Here is a 13,687-nt window from a genome sequence, read left to right on the forward strand (position 1 = left end):
TGTTTGACAGGAGGAAAACTTGGATCCAGACTCAACTTGTGTGCTGTCACATCTGGTGGGATACCTGTCATGTCTAAATAGGACCAGGCAAAGCAATCTGAGTTATTTTTAAGAATTTCAATAATTTTTTTCTTGAGCTCGGGTATTAACCTCGTGCCCAAGTATACCTTCTTATCTGGTGGATGAGCGAACAATATGATTTGCTCTAGTTCTTCGACTGCGGATTTAGTGGTATCTGAATCATCAGACACCACAAAGGTCCTCGGCACTCCGAACTCTAACTCTTCGTCTAGTGTGTCCCTGTTCGGATCTTCCGAGGACTCCGAGATCGGAATCTGTGATTGCTATTTGGCACTTTCCCCTTCATTCTGATTTGGTATCTTTGTAGTCTTAACAGATTCTTCGACCACAAATATTTCCTTTGTGGCCTGTTGTTCACCATGAATGGTTTTGATTCCCTCGGGGGTCAGGAATTCAATGCCTGATGCATAGTTGAGGGGACCGCTTTTATGAGGTGAATTCACGGTCTTCCCAGCAATGCATTGTATCCCATGTCTCCCTCTATCACATAAAATTTTGTCTGCTGCGTAGTTCCTGCCGTGTTGATCGGTAAGGTGATCTCACCTTTCATCATTTCGTAAGCCATGTTGAATCCGTTGAGGACTCGTATTGCTGGCACGATCTGATCTAGTAGTCCTAACTGCTCGATAACTCTCCATCGGATGATATTAGCCGAGCTACCTGGATCAATTAGCACACGTTTAATTCTAAATTTATTGACAAGGACGGATATTACCAGCGTGTCCTTATGAGGCTGAGCGATGCCTTCCATGTCCTCGTCACTGAACGAGATGGGACCGCCGGGATCGTCATTCCGAATACGCTTTTCTCTTGTTATGAAAATTTTGGTGCGTTTTACAACTAGCCCAATGGGAACGTCCGTTCCTCCCATGATCATGTGTGTCACTTGCTGAGGCTCTTCCGTCCTATCTTGCTTGTTGGAATCCACGTTCTTGAAGTGAGTTTTTGCTCGTTCACTTAGAAATTCTCGAAGGTGTCCCAAATTAAACAAACGGGCACCCTCCTCTCTCAGCTGCCGACAATCTTTGGTTCGATGGCCGTGAGTCTGATGGTACTTGCAAATAAGGCTCTTATCCTGCTTCTCTGGATCAGATTAGATTGGCCTTAGGTGCCTCGCTTCTATGTTACGGATAACGACCACTGGTATGGTCGCTACATCGATGAAGAAATTGTACTCGGATAGCCTTGGAAATTCTTTATTTCCCGTGGCTCTATCGACGGTATTTCTGTTCATCAATCCACGACTACTTAGGCCTCCATCGTTCCTTCGATCATTCCTCGTATCATTTTTGCCCGATTCGCTGTTGCGCCCATTCTCTCTTCGATCTGGTGGATAAGGTTGATATCTGTCATATGATAATCTGGAATCCCGATCTGTTGTTCTTTTCGATCGATCATATCCTTTTCCAGAATGCCATGATACTGAAGCGGTCCTCAGTATCTTATCATTTTCGACCCTGATCTTTGATTGATACCTGTTGTGTACATCAGCCCAGGCGATTGCCGGGTATTCTATCAGATTTTGCTTTAGCTCTATAGATGTGATCGAGCTTCTTGAATTAAGCCCTTGAGTGAAAGCCTGAACGGTCCAAACGTCAGTGACCGGAGGTAAGTCCATGCGCTTCATTTGAAATCGGGCCAAAAACTCACGGAGGGTCTCGTCATCTCGCTGCTTGACATTGAACAAGTCTAGTTTTTGGGTTTCGACCTTGATGGCCCCAGCATGGGCTTTGACAAAAGCATCCGCGAACATGGCAAACGAATCAATCGAATGCTTGGGCAACTTATGATACCAAATCATTGCCCCCTTTGACAGGGTTTCCCCGAATTTCATAACCAGCACTGATTCGCTTTCATCATCGGCGAGATCATTGCCCTTAATAGCACACGTATATGCAGTAACATGTTCATTTAGGTCCGTTGTCCCATTATACTTCGGGATATCGGGCATGCGGAATCTCTTCGGGATTTTCATCGGCGCCACACTCGGCGGAAATGGGATTTGAACGAATTTCTTCAAATCCAGTCCCTTTAACATCGGTGGGCCCCCCGGAATCTGATCGACCCTCGAGTTGTAGTTCTCCACCTTCTTATCGTTCGCCTTTATCTTCTTTTCACCGGACTCGACTCGTTTCGTCAATTCTTCGAGCATTCTTATCAGCTCGCCATTATTCCCGAGATGGTTCTCGTTATTCCGAGTAACATTCCTTTCTTCCGTATCCTCGGTCTGTTCCGATGAAGCAATATCGGGTGCTTGATTTTGGTTTTGCAATTGCGCTATGATCTCTTGCTGGGCCTGCAATTGAGCCATAGCCATGTCTAACTGGTTTTGGAGCTATTGCAGCATGGCTCCGTTATCCCCGCCGGCCGGTATATTGCCCACCGATGATCCGACTTGAACATGATTAACAGGGGGTATGTTGTTATTAGGTACGTCCCCGTCGTTATGCTCGTGATGGCTTGGCTCGACTTGAAAGTTGACAGAATGGGAGTCCGACATGTCTGGTAGACCTGAAATCAAACCTTAAAGGACAAATGTAAAATATCGAGTGTAACTAGAATTTTGTACTGAACTGCCACTACTATCTCTGGCCCCACGATGGGCGCCAAACTGTTTAACCTTAAAATGGAGAACAATTAAATTTATGTGTGGTGTCAAAGATATATGGCTTAATTCAATTCAAGATTAGATTACACGATAAATGAATAAGTAATTAAAAAATGCAGATCTGACCAAATGTGAAATGATGACTGGCCTTTGGTATCGGGAACCGAGGTCGAACCCTTCTGATCGGGTGTTTACACAATGAATAACAAAAGGCAACCTTAGAAAAGATAAATGAACTCAAACGATACTATTGCTTTGTAGTATATGAATGCTCTCTTTTTCTCTGTTGCAGGACCCCCTCGATGAATGAGGGCCTCCTCTTTATATAATAGAGGAGTCCTAACCCTATTACAATTCTAAGTAAGAAAAAGAAATCTGTTGACAGTTGTTGCCGAGATTGGTGCTGAAATATCCGGTTGAGCGCAGACATTCCGGTCTTCTCCTCATGGTGGTAACCGCCTCTTCTACCTGCTTTGACGCCTTGTTACAGATAGAGCTTGAAGCCTTATCCCCGATAAGGCGGTCGTATCCTGTCCAAGCCTCACCTTGACATCGGGAAACCGAGTATGTCCATATCCTCGGTTTTACCCGTATACAGTGTACATTTTAAAAATTAGAGAATTTTAAAAAATAAAGTTTTTTGCTCCGATGTGACAAGTAAGACAACCTTTCTGACCTAAAGGCTCATAGTGTTCAAGACACCTTCAATGATGATATATCTCTCTTCCCCACCACTTTTTTGAGGTCCCCCCTTTACCCATTGCTCTCAAGAAAGCTTCTCCGTAAAAAAAAAAAAAAAAAAAAAAAAAAAAATCTTTGGAAGGTGGAGATCAATTCTATCCGAAAATTGGTGATTAATCAACCCTTCAAATCAGAAAACGCATCTTCAAGAGGTAACTTTTTGCTTTTATTTACTTTTTTGTACTTTATTACTTTTCTAATTGTTGTATTAATATTTTACCAAATTTATTTATTCATTGTTGTGTTTATTTGTATTATATTGCTCATTCCGTCTTATAGAATTTTAATATTACTAGGTGTTGTCATGGGATTGGAAAAAGTAGTACTAATTATAGCTCTGAACAGTAATCTAAGGTACTGTAATATTTAGTAAAAAGTTTAATGTATTACCAAATATGCATAAGATTTAGTTGTCTAATTGAAAAAAATCAGTTATCGAATAGATATGTAACCATATAATTGTATCAATGTAATTTGAGTTGATGTATAAATTTAGTCTGTTTATAATTTATTTAAACTGCTTATCAAGAGCAATTAAGGAATATTTACACTGGTGAATCAAACTGATCAGGATGTACATAGGAAAATATTACTTTCTTATCATATATAAAATTCACTTTAATAATGTCACTCTTTTTAATTATTCACTCATGCTCAAGGAAACAAAAATAAAAAAATGAAAACTCACTAAGCTGAGAATGATTCTTCAATATTTATTAACAATAACAACTACTGTATATCGCAACTAAAAAATAATTAGGGATTCCTGTATGTATCGATTGTATCAACTTCGATCCATTTGTCCTCATTTCATTTCCCTACTTAAGAATTTATCTTTTAGAAAAAAATAGAATTAATTTTTTAAAACTAGGGGTAAAGTGAATTAATTTTTTAAAACTAGGGGTAAAATTTGCGTACATCCGATTCTCCCAATGAAATTGCAAGTTCTTAAAATTATATATTTCGCTATGTAATTTAGGTAGGCATCGTCCTTTCTAATACTATCAATAATCATGTTGTAACCTATATGCATAAGTGCATTCGAAAGTTTTCGTGTGACATGATCAAATCATCTTAGGCCACTTTTTTCATCTTTTTCCCTCTATATCTACTCCTTGCATTGTTTGTATCATTTCTTATATCCTAAGAAGCTCATGGACGATTATAAAAGCTAAAACCCGTGTTAGAGTTTTGGATGAGCAACTTCATGCCACACCCCCTTGGAAGATTAAAACACGATGCCTGCCTGAGCACCCAATAACGTCAGACCCACTTTTATGCTGTTACTTTGGTTCACACACTGACTTTTTGGGTCATTTAAGTTGCGGACTTCAATTATTTAGCATTTAGTAGAAATTCATTAAATACATACCCTCTTTTAATGTTTCATTTATATATAATTCATCCGGTAATTTGTAGAGTTTTGCACGGTAGGAGTTGAAAAGCCTCTAGGATATCATTTAACAAGGCACCCCCTTTTAATATTCATTTGTATCTACAAAAACTCAGCCTAGAAGTTGTATTTTTACTACAAGAAACTTGTAATAATACTATTTTAAATAAGGGTATTTAGGTATTTGACGTTTAAAGGATATTTTCGTAAACTAACTATCAACAATGGGAGCTTTTCACTTTTAGTATACTATGATTAACCATTATACCCATTTGTTATCCCTTATCTTATAGAATTCCAATTTGCACCATTTCCGTCATTTCATCTCTTCGACATTGATTTCCACCTTTCTGTCCCACTCAGTTTCCTCATAAATGAATTCGAACTCATCGGCATTTTCTTGTCTTTTTTTGCTAGTTTTTCAACTTTACAAGTCTCAAAACATGTAGAATAATGGAAGGCTAATATATATCTTAATTTTTGTAAACTACTAAAAGTTGAATCTTAATTTTAAAAAATAAAAATAACCCAAAAAACCGATGTAAACCGAAGCGATAAAAGACCGATTTAATTGGTTTGGTTTTGTTTAACGATTTGAATAACTTACTTGATTGGTTTGGTTTGGTTTAACTATTTGAATAATCAACTTAAATTACTTAATTGGTGTTGGATAGTGTTGCTTCAATAATGAACAGAAAGGATGATCGGATTTCAGAAATGTGTTGCCACAATGATTAACTAAATGCATTTCTTAAAGAATTTCACCGCCCCAATACAATGCAACTCTAACACGACAATCATTTGACATTTTTAGACTTGCAAAAATACATCCGTTATCAATAAATATTTACTCAAAGGGAAGAGCAATTAACAATGAAAAAAATCACTAACCTTTTTTCTCCAAATTCAGATTGGTGAGGATTTAAGATTGTGAATTAAATGATGTACATGACAATGTATTCTGCTCCAGATATAGAGGAATGAGAAAATAATGTTGAAGGCTCTCTAAGGGAAGGCTTCCTCGGATGTATGAGCCTTTAGGTCTGAAAGGCTGTTTCACTTGTCGCATTGAAGCAGAAAACTTTGCTTTTTAAGATTCTCTGATTTTTAAAATTTACTCTGAAGATTCTCTACGATGAATGAGCCTTTTCCCAAAGTTTGAAATATCAACTGAAGGCTCATGGATCACAAAACACTTTTAGTGTAAATATATTTAACGGACCATTTGTTTTTAGACGTAAAAATAGTGCATGAAGGTGCTCTATGATTCGTGCGTTTTCATTATTTTGGTTACAGAAATTCTGACAAACTCATTTATTAAATTTGTCCCTAAAATGGCACCATTTTGGTCAAAAACTCCTTGGGCTGCAGGGCTGGTAGTTTTGCAACTTTTCACAAAAAAAATCAGGTACGTAAAACTTGCTTAATTTTGAATCTTTAGAGGTAAAAAGTAGATTTTTTAATCCAAATTGGAAAAAAGCTACTGCGACGTGGTCATTTCTTCTCATGTAAAGTCATTGTCAAACATGCAAACTTGCAAATTCAAGAAGACCCCGCATTAACCTTATTGCATGGTACTATAATGTTATATAGCGATCTTAACCATCATGTCTCGCATCCCTATCACATAACATTTGTTGTTATATATTTAGCTTAATATATCGATGACTCTTTAAATTTATCAGTAAATTTCTTTTAGACACATGAACTATATAATTTCTTTCAATTGAGCACCTGAATATATAATAAAGTGCTCATATTAGACACTTTCGTTTTAAATTTAATTTTTTTTTACACGTGTTCACAAGTGTGTATTAAGTTGTTAAGTTAACCACATAAAATATATATCACCTCTTTTAATTATACATGCCTATAGTTTTATGGCTTGTTGGACTAATGCGTAAAATAGAAGAAGGTAACATATTTTAAGTAGTTAACTTATTTACATAATGGACGCTTGAGAACACGCGCAGAAACTCTTTCCAAAAAATTGATGTCTAATAACGACACTTTATTATGTGTTTAGGTGCTCAATCAAAACAAGTTATAATTTAAGTGTCTAAATGAAATTTATTTGACAGGTTAAGAGGTTATCCATGTTTTTCGCCCATTATATTTCCACGATTTATTTCACTTGTTAATTCTTTTTATGTTTCCCCTTCAATTAAAATCACAGGAAAATAACAATAATGATGACTTGTCTATAAAGAAGTCATATTGTGAATACAAAGGCAGAGAACATTCTCCCAAAATATTCTTGTTTCTTTACTGCTTTCTCGTCCTTTGCGTTTTAGCAAATTTCTTGAGATTAAAAAAAAAACAGTATTTTTTTCTTTCTTTTTTTTACAAATTTGCTTATTTTGTCGGACCTTTTAATGTTTTTATTCATAGCCACTTTTTTCATCCTTTACTTGTTGCTCTTATTGACAAGATACGTTCTCAAATAACGTGATCTATGTCGCCCTAATTTTATCCTAGTGTTAGGTTGAATTAATTATACTAATTAATCACCATTACGAAGGCTAGAATGTCCACTAGCAAAAGTTTATACTCCATCTATTTCAATTTATGTGAACCTGTTTGCTTTTTTGTTCGTGCCAAAATGAATGACATCTTTCTTTATTTAAAAACAAATTCACTTTATGAAATGATTTACAGCCACACAAGTATTCAAGACTTATTTTGAATCACAAGTTTCAAAAGTCTTCACTCTTTCTTAAATATCGTATCCAGTCAAATGAGTTCATATAAACTAAAACGGGGGGAGTATTATGGGAATTTTGGATTGGTAGTAATTCAACTTTCCACAAAAAAAATCAGGGTACGTAAAACAAGCTTTCTTTTGAATCTTTAGAAGTAAGAGTAGATTTTTTTATCCAAATAGGAAAGAAGCTACTGCAACGTGGTCATTTCTTCTCATGTAAAGTCATTGTTAAACATGCAAACTTGCAAATTTAAGAAGACCCCACATTAACCTTATAGCATGGTACTGTAACGTTATGCTTCTATCATTATAGCGATCTTAACATTATTCCGCATCCCTATCACACAACATTTGATGTTATATATTTGGCTTTATACATTGATAACTCTTTAATTTATGAGTAAATTTTATTTAGACATTCGAAGTACAATTTATTTAAATTGAGTCACGTGAACACATGATAAAGTCCTATTAAATACTTTCAGTTTAAATATTATTTTTTCTTACACATGTTCACAAGCATGTATTAAGTTGTTAAATTAACCATATAAAATATATCACCTCCTTTAATTATACACATCAGCCTCATACATGCCTAAAGTTTTATGGCTTATTGGACTAATGCGTATAATTGAAGGAGGTAATATATTTTAAGTAGTTAACTTATCTACATAATGACCACTTGAGAACACGCGCATAAACTTTTTCCAAAAATTTGATGTCTAATAACGACACTTTATTATGTGTTTAGATGATCAATCAAAACAAGGCATAATTCGAGTGTTTAAATGAAATTTATTGACAGGTAAGAGGTTATCCATATTTTTCTCCCATTATATTTCCACGATTTATTTCACTTGTTAATTCTTTCTATGTTATCTATATATATTAAAAGTGGAAAGCTCTTTAGCTAAAAAAATAAATTACTAAAATATCCTCGTAAATAACCTAAATACCCTACTGATAAATAAAACAAAAATCTAATGCCTACGGCTACAAGCAACCCTTGAGCTAATTCTTCATACCTTTTATTTTAATTAATAAGTCACAACTACTCCTTTCAAAGTTAAAAAAGCAAATCATACCATCCTCAAGACAAATAAACAAATCGTCACTTCTTACTCTTTTGATACCTTTGTACAAAATCATCAATAAAACAATTTACATCCTACCTATTGTTGGGGTTCCAAACCCGAACCAATTTTCTCAGAAACGACAATTTAAAACACCTCCTATCACCATATGACCGGTTACGTTGCCTCATTATTTCAAAATTGTACACACCGAGTATTTTCTTCCACGGGTAAGTTAATTTCTTACATTATATCTATATCAATTCTTTCTCAAATATTAGTTTCATGTATCTATTTCAATGGTGGATAAATTATGCCACCATGTCTTCTTGCTTTTGTTATATTAGCCAGCCCCTTTATCAACATCACTCCAAACACGAAACAGTAACCTTTCAGACATTCCTGAGACCAACAATTTTGATACTTTCCATTGATGTAACACACAATAACAACACAATGTTTAATCTCTATCATCACTACTATTGTAACTTATTGATTAGTTTGTCAAATTTTCTTGGCTTTGTTTGCGGGTGAAAAAGATATAAGGGTACTGTAACTTCTTTTCCTTTTTTGACATGTTAGTAATTTTGTAGTATTATTATTATTGAATACTTTCTGTATGCTATAAATGGAAAAACATTCATTACTTGGTATCTGTTGTGGGGAATTATAGTATCGAGCTAATATGAGAGAAAAATACTTCTATTAATTTCAAGAATAGAAAGAAGAGACATACAAGCTCTAAAAAAAACTCTAAAAAAAACACCTCACAAATCTCTCAAGGATATTACACAACTCTTCTTGGTTGTGCTGTGATGATCTAATGTTTGATATTTTGGTGTGTCTACAAATGATGGAAGGCTTCCCTATTTATAGGGATGAAATGAACCTATTGATGTCATTTGTGACTCAAGCAAGCACTTGACAATTTGCCAAATACAAGGAAGATGTTTTCTTCCTTAAAACAAGGAATATGTTTTCTTCCTCAAAACAGGGGAAATGTTTTCTTCCTTAAAATGAGGGAGATGTTTCCTTCCTCAAATTATGGAATGGACCCAACAAATCTCCCCCTCCAGTCCCATACACCTGAAGGAGGGTACACTGGCTTTTAGTTTGAGTGTATGCCGACAAGTTCTTTGCACAATTCGAACTTGTCTCTCGGTACCACCTTGGTCAGCATGTCTGATGGATTCTCCTTTGTGTTGATCTTCACTAGTCTCAACAGTTGTTGATCAATCGTCTCGCGTATCCAGTGATACCGAACATCAATATGTTTTGTACGGGAATGGTACATGGAGTTCTTGCTTAAGTCTAGAGCACTCTGACTGTCACAATGTATCTTGTACTCTTTCTGCTGGATCCCAAGTTCTTGGAGATAGCGCTTTAGCCACAACATTTCTTTACCAGCTTCAGCGGCAGCAATGTATTCTGCTTCTGTTGTAGATAAAGCGACACATTTCTGCAATCTTGATTGCCAAGAAACAACTCCCCTTGCAAAAGTGTAGATATATCCTGAAGTAGATTTTCTACTATCAATATCTCCGGCCATATCAGCATCTGTATAGCCTTCCAAGACTAGATCAGCTTTATCGTAGCAAAGACATAACTTCGTGGTACCCTTCAAGTATCTGAGAATCCATTTGACTGCTCCCAATGCTCCTTCCCGGGGTTAGAGAGAAAACGACTCACTGTACCCACTGCATGAGCGATATCTGGCCATGTGTGTCACGACCCAACCCCGTGGGCCGCGACTGGTACCCTAACTGGGTACCCGTACATACCTACCCGACCGACTTTCGAATCATATGGATTTTTTTTTTTTGTTTTTAACAGAAGTTACAGAAGTAGGTCGATACAAATACGGCACGCGCGCAAACATACATATATATACATACATACCTGAACATACAGACATTTACATATAAGCCGATAAGGCTAACATACCAACAAAACCCGTAACCCACACATCTATCTACAGGCCTCTACAGACATACAAAATCATATGACGGGACAGGGCCCCGCCGTACCCAGAATTTCCATACATACAGAATATACGGAAGAACAGAAGATATATACCAAAAGTATATGCTCCGGATCGAAGGAGCTCTTCAAACAGCAGAGTCAGAAACCTACGCTGGCGGCGTATCACCTGGTGCGTCTGTACCTGCGGGCATGTAGCGCAGCCCCCGAAGAGCGGGGGTCAGTACGAAAAATGTACCGAGTATGTAAAGCAGAAACATAGCAGATATAAACATAGTCCGAACCGGAGTCACAGAAATATAACGGACAGAACCATAAATCAGACGGACGGACAGAGTCATGATCCAGACGGACATACAGAGTCGTGGTTCATACAGATAAACAGAATCATGGTTCGGACAGACAGACGGAATCATAATACGGACAGACGAGCAGAATCAGTATCCATACAGACGTACAGAATCGGAGTCCATACGGGCGTACCGAATAAAAATCCATACGGACATACAGAATCAGAATCCATACGGACATACAGAATCAGAATCCATACGGACATACAGAATCAGAATCCATACGGACATACAGAATCAGAAGCCATACGGACCTACAGAATCAGAATCCATACGGACATACAGACATAGTCGTAATCCAGACGGACAGACAAAATTATGTCGGACAGAATTATGCATGCAGAGTAGTACAGAGTCATACAGAATCATACAGAGGCATGTGCTTAAATAAATACAGATGGCACACGCATACATTCATACAGATCCCGGCCCTGTCTGGGGGCGCGGTAACAGAACCCGGCCCTCTTAGTACTGGACGCGGTGGACAGACAGAATCAGATCAGATCATATGCCATCCTGGCCGCCATCCCCATACACAGATCATAATATCATACAGACATACAAATCCCGGCCCGCACGCCGAGGGACGCGGTGAACAATGCAGAGAAATATGCACGATAACAGAACCTGGCCCGGGACGCAGTGAAGGAATGCATTGAGACAGACACGAACCGATAAATGAGAAACTACTTACATACAGACTCAATCAAACTGAAGGGTGCCAAACGGCGAGTCAAAATCAGAGTATACGGATAGTATGCATAGTACGCGCCTATATCCTACTTGGGAAGGCACGACAGATTATTATCAGAATCAGATTCTCAGATGTTCAGAAATCATTTTGTAAGAATTTCATAAAAATAGTTGTATCATAATCAAAATAATAGTTCAGATGGTTTCTGAGAAAATCGGACAAAACGGAAGTATTTAAAGTATTACAGAAGATATCGGGCCTTGCGGGCCCGCCTCGGACCAACTCGAGGCAACATAGGTAAATTATCGCTAATAGACCTTATGAGGTCATCCATAATCGTTTGGAAGTGTTCTGACTCCGTTTAGGGAAGTTTTGTACAAAAACCCACTTTAAAGGCAATTTGTAAGAAAATAGCTTCAATTGAATTGAAGGAATTGGAGCGGTTTTCCGTCTCGAATTCCGGGGAACAGAGTCGTACTTAAGGCTCGCGGCCGAGCCTATCACATCCAGAACATGCCTAGGAACAAAGGGAAATGCTTCACATACCTCGATAGCGCCTTACGCTCGCTTGGCGTCGACTTCAATTTCGTCCAAAATCTAGAAATGGTCAAGTTTACCATTTGTTAGTTTCAAACTTTTCAATAATTCAACTTAACACAGACTTGCCTACCGAAATTTCGACAGCATTTCCTCTGTATATAAGACATCCCCGAGACTTAGCTCGGCTCAATTCCTCATCACAACAACCCAGAAATAGCATCAATAACAACAATATGCATTAAACATACGATATGGCATCACTAGCCATCGTTTTGACATAACGAAACATTTTGCGTTTCAACCTTACATTTCCAACCCAAACTTATTATTCTCATATTCATCATCCATCAAAATCATTACAACATACGTCGGAGGCATATCATACCATTTCCACACAATATACACAAGATATGCAAAACATACCAACTTTCCATTAAGCCACTACTTGTCCAATTTTTCCTAACTTTCAACATACAAGTTAATTATACAATTTCATCTTCCAAATTCATCAACATTACTCATAATTTGCCTCTTAACACTTCCATTTCCATTTTTACATAAGCTATAACAAGGTTGCATAATTTCCTTCAACAACTTAGTAACCATTTTTCCATGACAACAAAGACTATTATTTTTTCCATTCATTTCACCATAACACACTTAACATATTAACAAGATTATATTCATATTCCATCACCACACAACACCACACGGCCACAACCTATGTTTCTCCAACTTCCACAATTCATTCCACTTTCATTTCTAATACAATTTCTACCACACTACAACTAAATTTCAACATGAATTCAAGTCACCATAATCATGCAATATATATGCTTATATTCGGCCAACATACATACAACCACAACACACAAAATTTTCATATTTTTCATTCATTCCCACACACTACAACATATATACATATATTCCATGACTTAAAAATGGTAAAATTCTTACCTTTTCTCAACTCTTCCACTTGCCACAAATGGTAGTTTCTTGCCAAAATAATTGTATCACCTTGAAGAGAATCTTGAGCTAAGTAGAAATTCCAAAAGAGATGGATTTTTGAACCAAGACTCAAGCTCCAAGATTTTTTTTTCTTTTTCTCTTTCTCTTTCTCTTTGGCCGTGGCCTTTTTCTCCTCCTCTCTCTCTCTCAATTTTTCTTGAATGTTCCAAAAGATGAACATTGATCCATGTATATACTTATCCCTTTTGTTAATTTGTCACATGGAATAATATTCCATGGACTGGGGCCATGAAGTGTGGCCGGTTGGGCTCCCTTAGTTGGGCCTCATTTTATTATTTATTTTTAGCCCAATTCATCAAGAATTCTTATTTTGTAATTTCCGAAACAAATTTCCAAAATTCCAATTTTTCCCTTGGTCTCCTTTCGTAATTCCACACCAATGTATTCATAGCCGACACATTCATACCAAGTAAGGTCCAAATATGGCCTCATTCATTACAAGTCAAGTTATCTCGAATTTTTCGAATGAACAAAAATGCCGGATGTAACAATGT

This window comes from Lycium barbarum, chromosome 2, assembly GCF_019175385.1.
Source record: "Lycium barbarum isolate Lr01 chromosome 2, ASM1917538v2, whole genome shotgun sequence".
In the NCBI taxonomy this organism is placed as follows: domain Eukaryota; kingdom Viridiplantae; phylum Streptophyta; class Magnoliopsida; order Solanales; family Solanaceae; genus Lycium; species Lycium barbarum.